Genomic DNA, 12,328 nt, shown 5'->3' with positions numbered 1-12,328 from the left:
CGCGCTGTCACTCAGCCCCGGCGCGCGCTGCGGGCAGCGGAGCCCAGGCACAGGCAGCGGCGGCGGCGGCGGCGGCAGCAGCAGCGGCGGCGGCGGCCACCCCCGGCTCTAGGGCCCGGGCGCAAGGAGGAGGAGGAGGAGAAGAAGAAGGAGGCGGAGGAGGAGGAGGAAGAGGAGGCGGCAGAGGCGGCGGAGGATGAGACGGAGGCTCCGTGAACCCCGCGCGGCCGCCAGCGGATGAGGCGCGGGGCCGGGGGCGCGGGCAGGGGGCCGAGTCATGCCAGCGCGCGGCGGGCGGGCGGGCTCCGAGCTCGGGGCTCCGGGCGGTGGCGGCGGCGGCGGCGGCGGCGGCAGCAGGAGGAGGGGGCAGGAGGCGGCGGCGGCAGTGCCCGCAGCCTGCCCGGCACTAGTTGCTCGCGCCCGCGGCAGCAGCTGCTCCTCCGGCTGCTCCGGGGCCCGTCTGCACCTTTCGAGCTTTTAAACCCGGGGCGAGGTTGCGCTTCTTTTTGCATTTGATGAGCTTTGCATTTTTTCTTTAAATTAAAAAGAGAACATTTTACATTTGCTTTCGGCGTCACCTCCTGCCCCCCGAGCGGGCGCCCCGGCTACCCCCGGGACCGGCCCCCGCGCCCTCCCCAGCCTCAGCCTCCCCGGCCTGATGGCAAAGTTGCGCCGTGGGGCCGCCCCCGACTCCTACTGACGGCGACCAGGTGAGTGCGTGCGGGCTGGGCCTCGGCTGCTCAGATCTCCAGCGGGAGTTATCCCCCTCCCCTCCCCTTTCCCTGGGGTCTGGAGCTGCCCCTCCCCCAGGGATCCCTTCCTCTCCCTCTCCATCCAGGACTGGAGATGGGGACCACAGCACCCCTTCCCCCAACCTGCTGGCCTCTGCCCTGCAGGCAGCCCGCTTTCTGTTGCCTGGGGCCGTGGCCGGGGCTCCAGGGAGTGGGGGTGGGTGGGATGTGGCGGGGAATCTGGGGCCCGGAGTCCGGGGATGCCGGGCCGAGTGGTCCAGGGATGCTCAGCCAGCACCGGGGCGGGGGCGCTCTCCGCAGTTCTCCGCGCTGTGCATGGAGCTGGGGGGGGAGGGGGGGCGGGGAAGAGGGGAGGTTGGTGGCGGCGGGGGATGCCTGTCAAAGCCTCCTTTGAGCGCGGCACCCAGACCGGGTGGGCCTGGAGTTCAGGGGTTGGGTGCTGGCCTAGCCTGCTTCCCCACGGGGGACCGGCTGGGAACTTTGGCCGGGGAGCCGGGAGAGAACAAGTGCCGAGAGCTCCCGAGGCCGCTCCGGGTCTCGGCGGGGGCTGCTCTCTGGTGTCCCCTACCGGTGGCCCGAGCGGCGGTGGTCCCGATCCCCTGCGCCGCCCGGCCCCCTCCTTGTCCCTTTCTTTTCGGGAGCCCCGGGGCTCCTTCCTCGAACTCGACCCTGGCACGGGAGTGAGGATCAGGTTTGGCACTGAGCGTGCCCGCAGAGGCTCCTGGCCTTGAGTGAGAGCCTGTGGGCATCAGCGGGTGGAGGGGGCCCACGTGGGCCGAGGGCAGCAATCTTCCCTCTCCCCCCCATCTGGGGAGGGACTCCGAGGTGCCTCAGTGGGCACAGGTGCCCCAGTGCCAGGGCCTAACTTGAATGGGCCTCAGGCAGGGGAAAGGACGGCCTTGGTGCTGAATGAGCTGCCAGGACCTTCGCCAGGGGCTCTCAGGTTGGGGGAAGCTCTCAGCCCCTCCCCGTCCTCCCCTGTCTGGACAGGGATGGAACCACCTGCAGTGTGGGTCTAATTGGCACGGTGTCTTCCCATGCTCCCCCTAGGCACTTTTAGGCCAGTGGGCAGAAATGCCCTCCAGAGAGTAGCTACATCTGATGCCAGTAAGAGGTAGGGAGAGTTCCCCGGGCATTAGGAATGAACTTGGGGGTCTGGGAGACATGCAGGTAAGTCCCTGCCATACTGGGGAGAGTGGAGGCAATGCACCCCAAGGCCAGCCCCCTCCTCTCCAAGCCAGAGACAGAGTGTTCCTGGCAGGAAGGGGAAGGGGGGGAGGGGTGGCCCTGGGGAGGGAGCCAGCCATTGGCAGGGCCTTTTCCTCATTCATCATTGCCCAGCCCTGGAAGGGGGGAAGGGAAACCAGGCTCAGGGGGAGAGAGTCAGGGACCCTTCACTAGATTTCCTGCCCTTTCCTCCCCCAGGTCTTTTAAGTGAGGGAGGGTTTGGAAGGAGAAGCATGAGGTTGGAGACAGGGGAGGTGGTGTACCAGCTGGGCATTCCCCCTAAAGAGGGCCTTGTCTGGTGTCTGGAATCTTGTCTGTCTAGTCTGGTTTTACAGCAGAGACAAGACCCCCTTACTGCCTTTGAGAGCCATCTCCGAACTCGTCCTCATTCTCAGAGCATTTATCCTATCTTTTTTGATAGTTCTAGGTTAAGCCTTGGGTGGGGCTGGTGGGGGGGGCGGTGAGGAGCCCCTTAGACGAGCAGCCCTTTATCCCCACCCAGGTGCATCTGGGAGCCCTGAGACCCTTTCTTGCTCCAGGTAGGAAAGGTCCCACAACCTTGAACTTGATCGGTTCCGTGTCTAAGCCTCTGGATGAGATGTGATGGGGAGGGATGGCAATTTGGGCTGAGTGCTTGGAGCTCTTATGATCAAAGTTGAGATAAGAGAACTCTTTCCCGAGGCATTCCTCTGTTTAAGTATGTGGCTGGTCATTGCAGAGCTGCTGGGGGGGAGGGAAGGGGGGACCTGAGCCCTGGGTTGTGTGTCAGTGGCTCCAGTGATCACTCTGCCTGGAAGGGGGGAGGGGGCTGCCACCAGAAGAAGCTGATGTCCCGGAGGGACTTCTAAAGGACCTGGCAGGGGTGAGAGGAGACCTGCTGTTTGGGGATAACTATGACGGATGGGAGCCGAGCAGCAGGGACCACGAACGGCCTCGCTGAGGGTGGGTGGAAATGCCCACATGGCTTCCTGGGGATCGGGGATGGGAGAAGGAGGACGAACCTGAGAACTCACCGGAAGGGACAGGTTTTGGAACAACCCAACTGGTGTCAGAGACTACAGTAGAATAGTGCAGAATTTGAACCCTTGCCAGCCCTCTGAGGCCCCTGGGGGATGGCTGTCCCTGCTAGGCCCAGGGCAAGAATGGGGGCTGTTGTGTCCTCCCAACAGGGCCCTGAGGGGGGTAGGTAGAGGTCTGGATCAGGTGACTGAGGCCCTGCAGCCTCTAGCCTGAGGGGGGCCCTGCTGACCGCCAAGGCCGGAGGGAGGCGGGAGGCGGGACTGCGGGAGTGGGTTTGGGGGGTGTGGGGAGCCATGCTAAGGAAGCCAGTTTTTAGCCCCTCCCACCCCCCAAGGCTAGAGGAACAAAAGGTTTCTTCTCATTTGTTCAGTAGCAACAACGGCTGTTGCAAAGTTCTGGGGAGATGGGTGGGCTGGGCTGAGTCACCGCCCCCCTTCCCCTGCCTCCTCCAGGCTGGCTCAGTACTCAGGCACCACCTGGTGCCCCTGATGATGCGCTGGTCCCTGGATGAGAATCCCTTTCTCCCCTTTCCTCCTTCTGTTCCTCGGGCTGCATGTATGTGGGGAAGAAAGAAGCCAGATTCTTCTCCCTCTTCTTCTTCCTCCTCTGCCAGGCACCAGAGGTAGGAGGAGAGCTTGTGAGCCTCCCCCACCCCCAAACACATACCCAGGAGCTGCTGGAGGAGGGGGGAGGGAGGCAGAAGGGGCTTGCTGCTAGGGCAGTGCCCAAATCACAGATGGGTTAATCTTGTGCCGCCCAATGGCACTGCCCTGGGGAGGGGCTGTGTGGGCCCGTTCTCGCAGAGGCTGGTTAGGGGGTTCACAAAGGAGAGGAAGCAGAGAGCTGGGGGGGCTGGGGCGGGGTGCCGTTGTGCTGGGGCCCCGTCCCAGAGGAGAGGCTGTCTGCTCCTGTCTTCCTCTGCCTGGGAACGACCACCCATTCCCTGGCTCCTGGGCAGTTGTATAAGAAGGGGTTTTTGAGATCACTTAGGCCCCCTCATTTTATGGATGGGAACCTGAGACCTAGAGAGAGCAAGGCCATACAACGTGTCAGGGAAGACCCCAGGAACAGGCTCAGGGCCTCGTGACTCCAGGACATTTTCTCCAATACCACCTGGTTCCCTGTCCCTAAGAATATATTCGGATGGGGAGCTGCTAACAGAGAACAGGAAGAGAGGATGCTTGGAGACTGGACTCCCAAAATGAACTGGTCATTCAGAGCTGTTTGGGGGAAGGGAAGGGGTTGGGTGCTGTCAGGGGGTGTGGGTAGGGCAGGGGCTGCTGCAGGGCTCCCTGGGGACTGTGGGCAGTTAAAAGCTGGCATTGGAGCAGACCCAGGTCCCAGCCCACTGGGCACACCTAGACCCAGCCAGGTGGGAAGCCCCTCCTTGTAATGGACTGTTTGGGAGGCCGAGCTTGAGTGACGGCTGGGCAAATTAGAACTGCCAGGTTGGTAAACGGTGTGGACGTTCTTCCCGCTGCGTCTCCCTTCATATCCTCCGTCAGGCCCTGGCAGAGCCTTCTCAGCCCACCCAGCACCAGCCTGCACTCTGCCCACACTCCCACACCCTCAGCCCAGGCACGCAGGAAGGGCTATCCGCTTAGGCAGCCCCACGGGGTCCTGGGGCACGACGTCCTTTCTGCCCGACCCAGCCCAAGTGGACAGAACCCCCCCGGGGGCCCCCACCTTCTTCCTTTGCTCACACGCCCCTGCATCTCCTATTCCTTGCTGAGATCTAGCATGAATGCCTTTCATTTCCGTGTTTGCTACTGGGGCTCAAGAAGATGGGGTGATAATGGGCAGAACTCCAGGGCGGCCTCTGAGGCCTTGGCCATGGGGGGGAAGGAGAAGCTGATTGTTGTGGGGATGAGGAGGGGGTCCTGGCTCACAGTTCCTGGCCCTCTGGGGCTGCTTGTGACATGGCAGGGAGCTTTAGGGATTGGGGGAGCCCACATGGCTCCCTATTGCCTTGGGCATAAAATACATCTTCCTCAGTTTGACATTTTAAACCTTTCACAATCAGACCTCAGCCTATGTTTCTAGGCTCATTTCCTGCCAGTCCTTTCAGCTGCTCTATATTTCAGATTCATCTGGCTGCCTGTTCCCCCCCAAACTCATCATGGTTTTCCATAGGTGCCTGTGAAGGAGTCCTTCCTTCTTCACCTTTACCTCCTAAATTCCTTGGCTCCATTCAATGCTCAATCTATGCTACTTTTACTGCAGTAAACTTTCCCCAATTTTACTCATTAAAAAAGTTTATATTACTCATTTTTTTTTACATCACCATCATTTCAAAAAAGTATCTCTTTCTTTCCCCTCCCCAGGCAGCCATCCTTTGTAACAAAGAATAAAAAGGAAACAAATTAGCCCAGCAAAACTAATGTGGCTCTCAACCAAGTCTGGTAGAATTCACGGTATTCCACAATGATCGCCTCCTACTAAGTCTTCGAAGAAGGGAGAGCCTTTTTGTAAATCTTCTCTTCCTGCCCAGCAGAATGTACCCTGCTCAAGGGCAGATGTTTTTTCCTTTCATCTTGGTACTCTCTGCCCCAGCACAGTGCCTGGCCAAGAGCAGGAGCTTCAATGCTCGCTGGATTGGCCAGGACCCTCCCCAGAAGGAGACAGATTCCTGGGAGGGACTCGTCTTCCACCTGCCCAACTAGGCTACCTTAAACACCTTCATTGAGGCTCCAAAGTAGGGGACGCCCACAGTGGTTTGAGCATGTAAGGTGGGCGACCCGTGACCCAGCTGGGAGAGGATGCGATCACCATCATCTCCTCTTAGATCTTCCCCTCTGCCAAAGGGCTCTGATGGGAATCACCGGCCTCCTGGCTGTTCCATGAACCATACACTCCATCCTTCAGCTCCAGCTCTGGCCATTCTCTCTGGCTGTCCCCAGCCTGGAAAGCTTTTTCCTTTCTTCTCCACCTACTTTCCTCCCTGACTTCCTTTAACTACCGACTAACATTCAGTCTTCTCCAGGAAGCCTTCCCCAGCTTCTCTTAATTCTAGTACCTTCCTGCTTATCCTCTGTGTAACTGGGAGCTTCTTGAGGACAGGGACTGGCTTTTGCCTTGATTTCATCCCTAGTGTCTGGGACATAGTGGGCATTTAATCAGTGTTTGTTGCCTGGCCACATGCCCCCATGCTGGGACCATTCTGACCTTTGTACCAAGCCTGTAGGCTCAGCTGAGATCTGCAGGGAGAAGCTGGCTCTATACCCTGTAAAAGCCCACTTCCAGGCTGGGACATTCCCCGTCTCATTACAGTGGAGAGAATTCTGGGCTTCTTGTCAAGAGACCCGGGATTTCAGACCCAGCCCTGCCAGTAACCAGCTATGTAAACTTGGGAAATTTCCTTCTCTGCTTCAGCCTCAATTTCCCCTTCTGTAGAATGAGAGAACAAGGCAAAATGATCTTGGAGGTCTTTCTGCATCTATTGACATAATCATATGATTTCTATCAGTTTGGTTGGTATGGCCAATTATGCTGATGGTTTTCCTGATATTGAACCGGCCCTGCATTCCTAATATAAATCCTACTTGGTCATAGTGTATTATCCTGATGATCTTCGAAGTCTTTCTCATCCTTCTAGAGTGCTCTAGGGTTTATAATTATTCTCTGCCACCCATGAGCCGGTAATTTGGTAATGCAGTTAAATGTCTCCATTTTATAGAGGAAGGACTGAGGATTAGAAGGGATAGGTAGATTCTTCTTTGTAGTGTGAATGGGGACGTTATACCTGGAGAGGCTTTCAGGGAAGCGATGGCCTTGGAGGAGGGAGTCAAGGAGGTCAAAGTGGATTTGGAGAGTGTATAGCAGAGAAAAATGGAGAAATGGGCAGGGGGAGCATGGAGGAGGGAGGAAAAAAGATGGAGGTGGAGATTTGAACAGATAGGGGATTCAGAGGCCAGTCTCTGGAGAGAGTCAGGAGAACAGAGCACCAGGGCAAGCTGCTTCGGATGGCCAATCCAGGGGCCATTCTCTTATCTTGGAGGGTGGGAAGTTACAGGGGGTAACTAACTGCCTCTTGGCTAGGGGAGTGATGTTCTAGCAATTGCAAGGGCACTCAGAGACCTTAATGTTCCAACCCCTTTCATTTTACAGATGAAGAAACAGATCCATACCGGTTCAGCAAGGTCCCAAATAGCAGGGGTTTGAAGGCAGTTCTCCTGACTCCAAATCAGTGTTCTTTCCATCAGGAACCTGGTTCCTGCTAAGAACTGATGGTGCACCCTAGGGTTCAGGGCATTGAAGAAGACTGACCGGCATGTTTGCCTGGACCTCTTCACACCAGCCTGCCCAGGATGGTCTGTGGGGGCCAACATCCATAGTGGGGATGGACACATCCTCCAACAGGGCTAGAGAGCTTCCTGATAGCAGAGAATCTTGTCCTCAGGTGGGGGTTTGATTTCTCAAAAGCATAAGAATTTCCCGGCTGCCTCAGAGTCACCTACCTCTTTCTAGAGGGGCATTCCATCACAAAGAAACTATTTCCATGTCATGCTCATTAATGCTGTTGATGTACCCCAGACCTCTGGCCTGGACCCCTTTTCTCTCTTTGTTCACCTCCCGTAGGTTTACTTGTCACTTCTACCAAGATGACTCCAGGATGGACTCATGCAGCCCTAGTTGTCCTCCTGAACTCTAGCCCCTCGGCCCTCAGTACCTCTTAGACATTTCCAAATGGATGGTTCATTGGTAACCCAAACTCAGGGTGCCCGAACCAGAGCTCAGTGATTCTTCCAAGCATCCCTATTTCTGTCAAGTGCACCATCAGCCACCCAATCCCCTGGGTCCTCAGCCTCTTTGTGTCCTTGGTGCCTCACTTTTGCTAACCCCCCCATAGCCAGACAATCACCAGATCTCAGTACCTATGGTGTCTTATGCATCTTTCTCCAGTTCAGGTGCTCATCACCTGGGACCATCTCCTGATTAGTCTCGCTTCACTTCAACCCATTTTTCCAATCAGGCATCAGAATGATTTTCCTAAAGTATAATTCTGCTAATGTCACCTAACCCTACCCTCACCTCAGTTGATTCCAGTGGCTCTTCCTTATATCCAGAATAAAATGTAAATAACTTTGTAAAGCCCTTCAAAACCGAGCCTTTTATAAACTAAACAGCTAGGTGGTATGATGGATAGAGCAATGAACTTGGAGTCAGGAAGACTTGAATTCAAATCCTAACTCAAACACTCCCTCTAGCTGTGATGACAAGTCACTTAACTTGTTTGCCTCAGTTTCCTCAACTGTCAAATGGGGGAAATAATAGCACCTTCCTTTGGTTTGCCTTAGTTTTCTCAACTATAAGATGGGAATAATAACAGGATTGTTATGAGGATCAAGGTCGACATTGTATCTTATTTCATGCCGTCTCTCTCTTTAGAGTGTAAGTCACCTGAAGGCAGGGACTACTTTTGCTTTTTCTTTGTGTCCCAGTCCTTGTTGCTCGATTGATCTTATTGAAGGTCCTAGCCCTGCTCCCTAGCAAGGACTCAGTGAAAATAAACGGGTTTATGCTAGAGTAGGAGGAATTGAGGCTAGATGCCAGGAAGAACTTACAGAGAGGTGTGGGTCTCACTTATTTGGCCAGAGCAGGATTATGGGTAGAATCAAATTTAGGTCCTATCTGCCCCAGGCTTTAAAAATCTGGAAGATCCTGAAGGCACTTTGTTCAGTTAGTCTCTCGTTTAAGGGTGGGGGGGAGGACTGGGCAAGGGTGGGAATGGAGAGGCCTCTCCCCCTCCCCCTCCAATAGGTTGACTGGCTGGTTGTGGGGGCTGCCTGATGCACTGGGAACCTCCTGCGGCCCACAAGAAAAAGCATGGCTAATGAGAGCTTGCAGGGCTGATCAATTATCCATCATTGGCCCATGCCCTCCCTAGCTCAGCTCCGGCTGCCTGCCCCCCATAGGAACACAAGGGAGGGAGAAATGAATCTTACTCGGGGCCCCAAGCCTCTCCTGCCTGCTCCATTTCTACTCGGCATCCCCCAGAAACCTGGAGGGAGCCCGTGTGTGGATAAGGAGATATGCGTCTGTAGGCACCCGGCACATATGCATGTACATGTGTGAGTTGGGGAGGGAGTTGGGAGATGGGGTGGGGGAAGCTTCTCCTGCACCCTGTTCTCAGTGGGGGGTGGGGAGATCCTGTCATAATGCTGCCTCCCCCATTCTTCCCTCCCTCCTTCCCTTCCACCCTCCCTTTCTCCCTCTCCTTTCTTCCTTCCCTCCCCCCTTTTCTGTCTCTCTTTTCCTCTGCTGAGCCTGGAAGCCGCAGCCTGAATTTTGCAACCTGCTTAAAAATAATTGGGGGCAGTGGGGGGATCGGACGTCACTCATCAGCTATTTACCCAGTGCCTGACTGCAAGCCTGGCACCTTGGGAGAGCTGGGCTAGGCTGGGGCTGGAGAAACTCAGGAGTTGGGGAGGGGGCAAGAGAGCAGGTCCAGGCCCCTCCCTGGTGACTGAGACCGGTTCTCAATATGAAAGGCATTTCGAGAGTCGTCGATATTAGGGGACTGGCCCTCCTCTTCCTCTGTGAAGATGAGGGGATTCGCAGAATCACTAGGTTTTCTTTTGCCCAAGGGCACAAGTTGGTGAGACGGCTGGGCTGGAAGGGTGCTGAAGGGTGCCGTGTATCACAGACTTGCCTTTCCACAGAGCTGAGATTGGATTTGGAGATTAGACTGGATCTGGGGTTTGGGGGATGATCAGTCAGCATCCAGGGGGTAGTATTGGGAGAGTGCATCTGTGGCTGTTTATGGCTGGCTTTGGGTGCAAGAGCATGGTCTATTCCATGGGTAAAGTGGCAAGGATGTGAATTCTCTTAGGTGGAAAGGACCTCCGAGTCTCCACCCATCTAATGTAGTAAAATGGGTGATCTAGTAAAAGGTGGGATTGGGAGTATAATTTGGAGGCAGAGGTTCAGAGTGCGGGGGTTAGAGGGTAGTTTGTGGCATTGGATTACCAGGGATATGGGAAATTCTGTTCTAAATGGATTTGGGATTGGGAGATTTGGAGTTGGGGGGCAGTAAGGGGTTAAGGGAATGTATCTGGGGGCTGGGAGTTAAGGATCCAGTCTGTGACTTTGGGTCAGAGGGCACTTCATTTTCTGAGACTATGGGTGATCCTACCCAGCCTAGTGTCTGGGGGCCTTGGCTCTTTGATCAGCCTGAGCCAAACATATGGAAAAGGTGGGCATCTCTGACAGAAACTCTGGGGAGAAGAACAATTACTAGTACCCCAACCACCCTTCTATTTACACTTCAATTTCCGAAGCTAATTGTCAGTTTGCTTAAGGCTGGTATCCTGCAGGGATCCAAGGTGTGAGCACATCTGCCCATAGTCTTTAGCCAAGCTGCAAATGGGAGGCTTGAGAAATCCAGACCTACCGAGTCGCCAAACACAGATTCATTTATTAATTAATGAGAGTGGCTTATAGTTAAGCCCCCTAGCCACAAGCTTATGTGGGTGCTGGGGGAAGAGTTGGGGCTTACAAATTCAAATCATTATAGACTTGTAGAGCTGGAAGGGGCTTTAAGGATAATTGAGTCCAAACCCTCCTCATTTTACTGACAGAGAAACTGGGACTCAGGAAGAAGTCCCAGAGCTAATAAACAGCAGGGTCAATAAAAGCTGGTCTCTTGGCTCCCAGTCTTATGTCTCTTTTTGGACCAAACTGTGACATTGCCTCTTAGGCTATTTCTCCTTGCCTCGGGCATTGCCTCACAGGGGCACTATAGGGTGTGCTGAAAAGGGTCCTGGTGGTCCAGGAAGTTTTCAGGGCTCTAATGATTCAGATAGTTGGACCTTGGTCTCCCCCTCCTTGGAGGTTTTCAGGTGGAGGCTGGTCGGTAAGAGTGTAAGGATGGCTTCTGAGCTCTCTTCCAACTCAGAAATTGGGTGATTCCGTGGCCTGGGTTCAAGCCGTGCTTCTGATGCTTGGCCTTGGACAAATGGCTTGATGTCCTTGCTCCTCATGGACATCATCTGTAAAATCTGTAATCCGGAGAGTCTGAGCCAGAACCCGAGGCCTAGGGGAGGCACCTGCCCTCAGTCACTCAGCCCAGACGGCAGCGGGGTCCCCCGGCTTCCCCCTGAGCCCAGCCGTAGGACAGAGAGGTAGGGAGCCTGCCCCAGGCTGACCACAGGTGAACCGAGTCCCTGCTTTCCTCCCGGGTCTGGGCCTCCTGAAGCCATTCTCTGTTCTTATCCAGCTTCAGATTTTCTGTTCTCTTGCCATATCAAATGTGGATGTGGTACCAATCAGCTCCCGCCCTCCCAGCCGGGGACTCCGGCAATCAATCGATGGATGGGTGCTTGAGTACCTACTATGCGAGTAACTGGGTGCTCGATACTTCAGGGCTACAGAAGCAGAGGACATGGTCCCTGGTCTCACAATCTATTTGGGGAGAGGAGACTCACGCATAAAGCAATTATAGAGCAGTACAAGACAGTCTATAATTAAGTGGTAAATTGTGTGGTGCAGGCTACAAATGCTGTAGGGATCAGCTGGGGGTGGAAGGGGCAACCAGGGAAGGTTGTTGATGTCAGGAACGGCTTCCCCGGGGAGGCTGGACCTGAGCTGGGCCTGGAAGGATGGATATTCTTGGATGGACAGAGGCTGTTTCTAGGCCAGAGGAGGATGGGGGGCAGGGGAAATAGTGAGGCCTTGTGACTGCTGAAAAAATGCTGGATTTGGAGTGAGGAGAGATTTGAGTTGGAATCCTAATTTGCATGCCTCCTAGCAAATCAAATTCTTTGAGCCTCCTTTGTTCCTTCATCTGTAAAATGGGGACCTTGCCTACCTTCTGGGTTACTGTGAATCTCTAATAACATCATGCATGTAATAGAAAAATAAAACCTAAAACTTATGTAAGGTTTGCAAAGAGTTATTTCATTGAGATAAGTGGCTTTTATTACCCCCATTTTACAGAGGAGGAAACTGAGGCAGATGGCCATTAAGTGGTTCGTTTTCTCCTGCCTACAGGCCCAGTACTCCAGCAAGCTAGCTCTCTGCAGTAAAGGAGTAACCATTATAAGTGCAAAAGCAGAGGAAGCGATTCTGTTCCACCAATTTTTCATAAAGTCACAGGGCCATGTACAGAACCTGGTCTCAGGGGAGGTCCGGGGTTAAAGAAGACATCATCGCTGCCTTTACGGTATTCACAGTAATAGTGAAATGAGACTGCAGCCCCAGTGCCACAGATTCCCTGATAACAGGACCCGAAAGGGTCAAGCGGGGAGCCAAGGGCAGGCGGGGGGCAGAAGGCTGTTCCTGATAGGGAGGATCAGAGCAGGAAGCTTCTCCGAGAAAGTGTCAGCGAC

The 12,328-nt window shown here is 54.8% G+C and overlaps 1 protein-coding gene across 9 annotated transcripts in view; it reads left to right on the top strand.

The window, feature by feature from the left end:
• Positions 1-346: 346 nt before the first annotated feature.
• Positions 347-12,328, top strand: part of ADGRB2 (adhesion G protein-coupled receptor B2) — a 62,611-nt gene continuing 50,629 nt past the window's right edge. For 7 of the 9 annotated variants that reach the window (XM_051987804.1, XM_051987801.1, XM_051987802.1 and 4 more), the window contains exon 1: positions 347-710. The gene's annotated coding sequence lies outside the window, so the exon portion shown is untranslated. The remainder of the gene's footprint in view (positions 711-12,328) is intronic. The other 2 variants (XM_051987803.1, XM_051987798.1) reach the window with 1 other exon arrangement.

Source organism: Antechinus flavipes, chromosome 3 (assembly GCF_016432865.1).
Source record: "Antechinus flavipes isolate AdamAnt ecotype Samford, QLD, Australia chromosome 3, AdamAnt_v2, whole genome shotgun sequence".
NCBI classification, from domain to species: Eukaryota; Metazoa; Chordata; class Mammalia; order Dasyuromorphia; family Dasyuridae; genus Antechinus; species Antechinus flavipes.
This window is presented reverse-complemented; position numbering and strand designations above follow the sequence as displayed.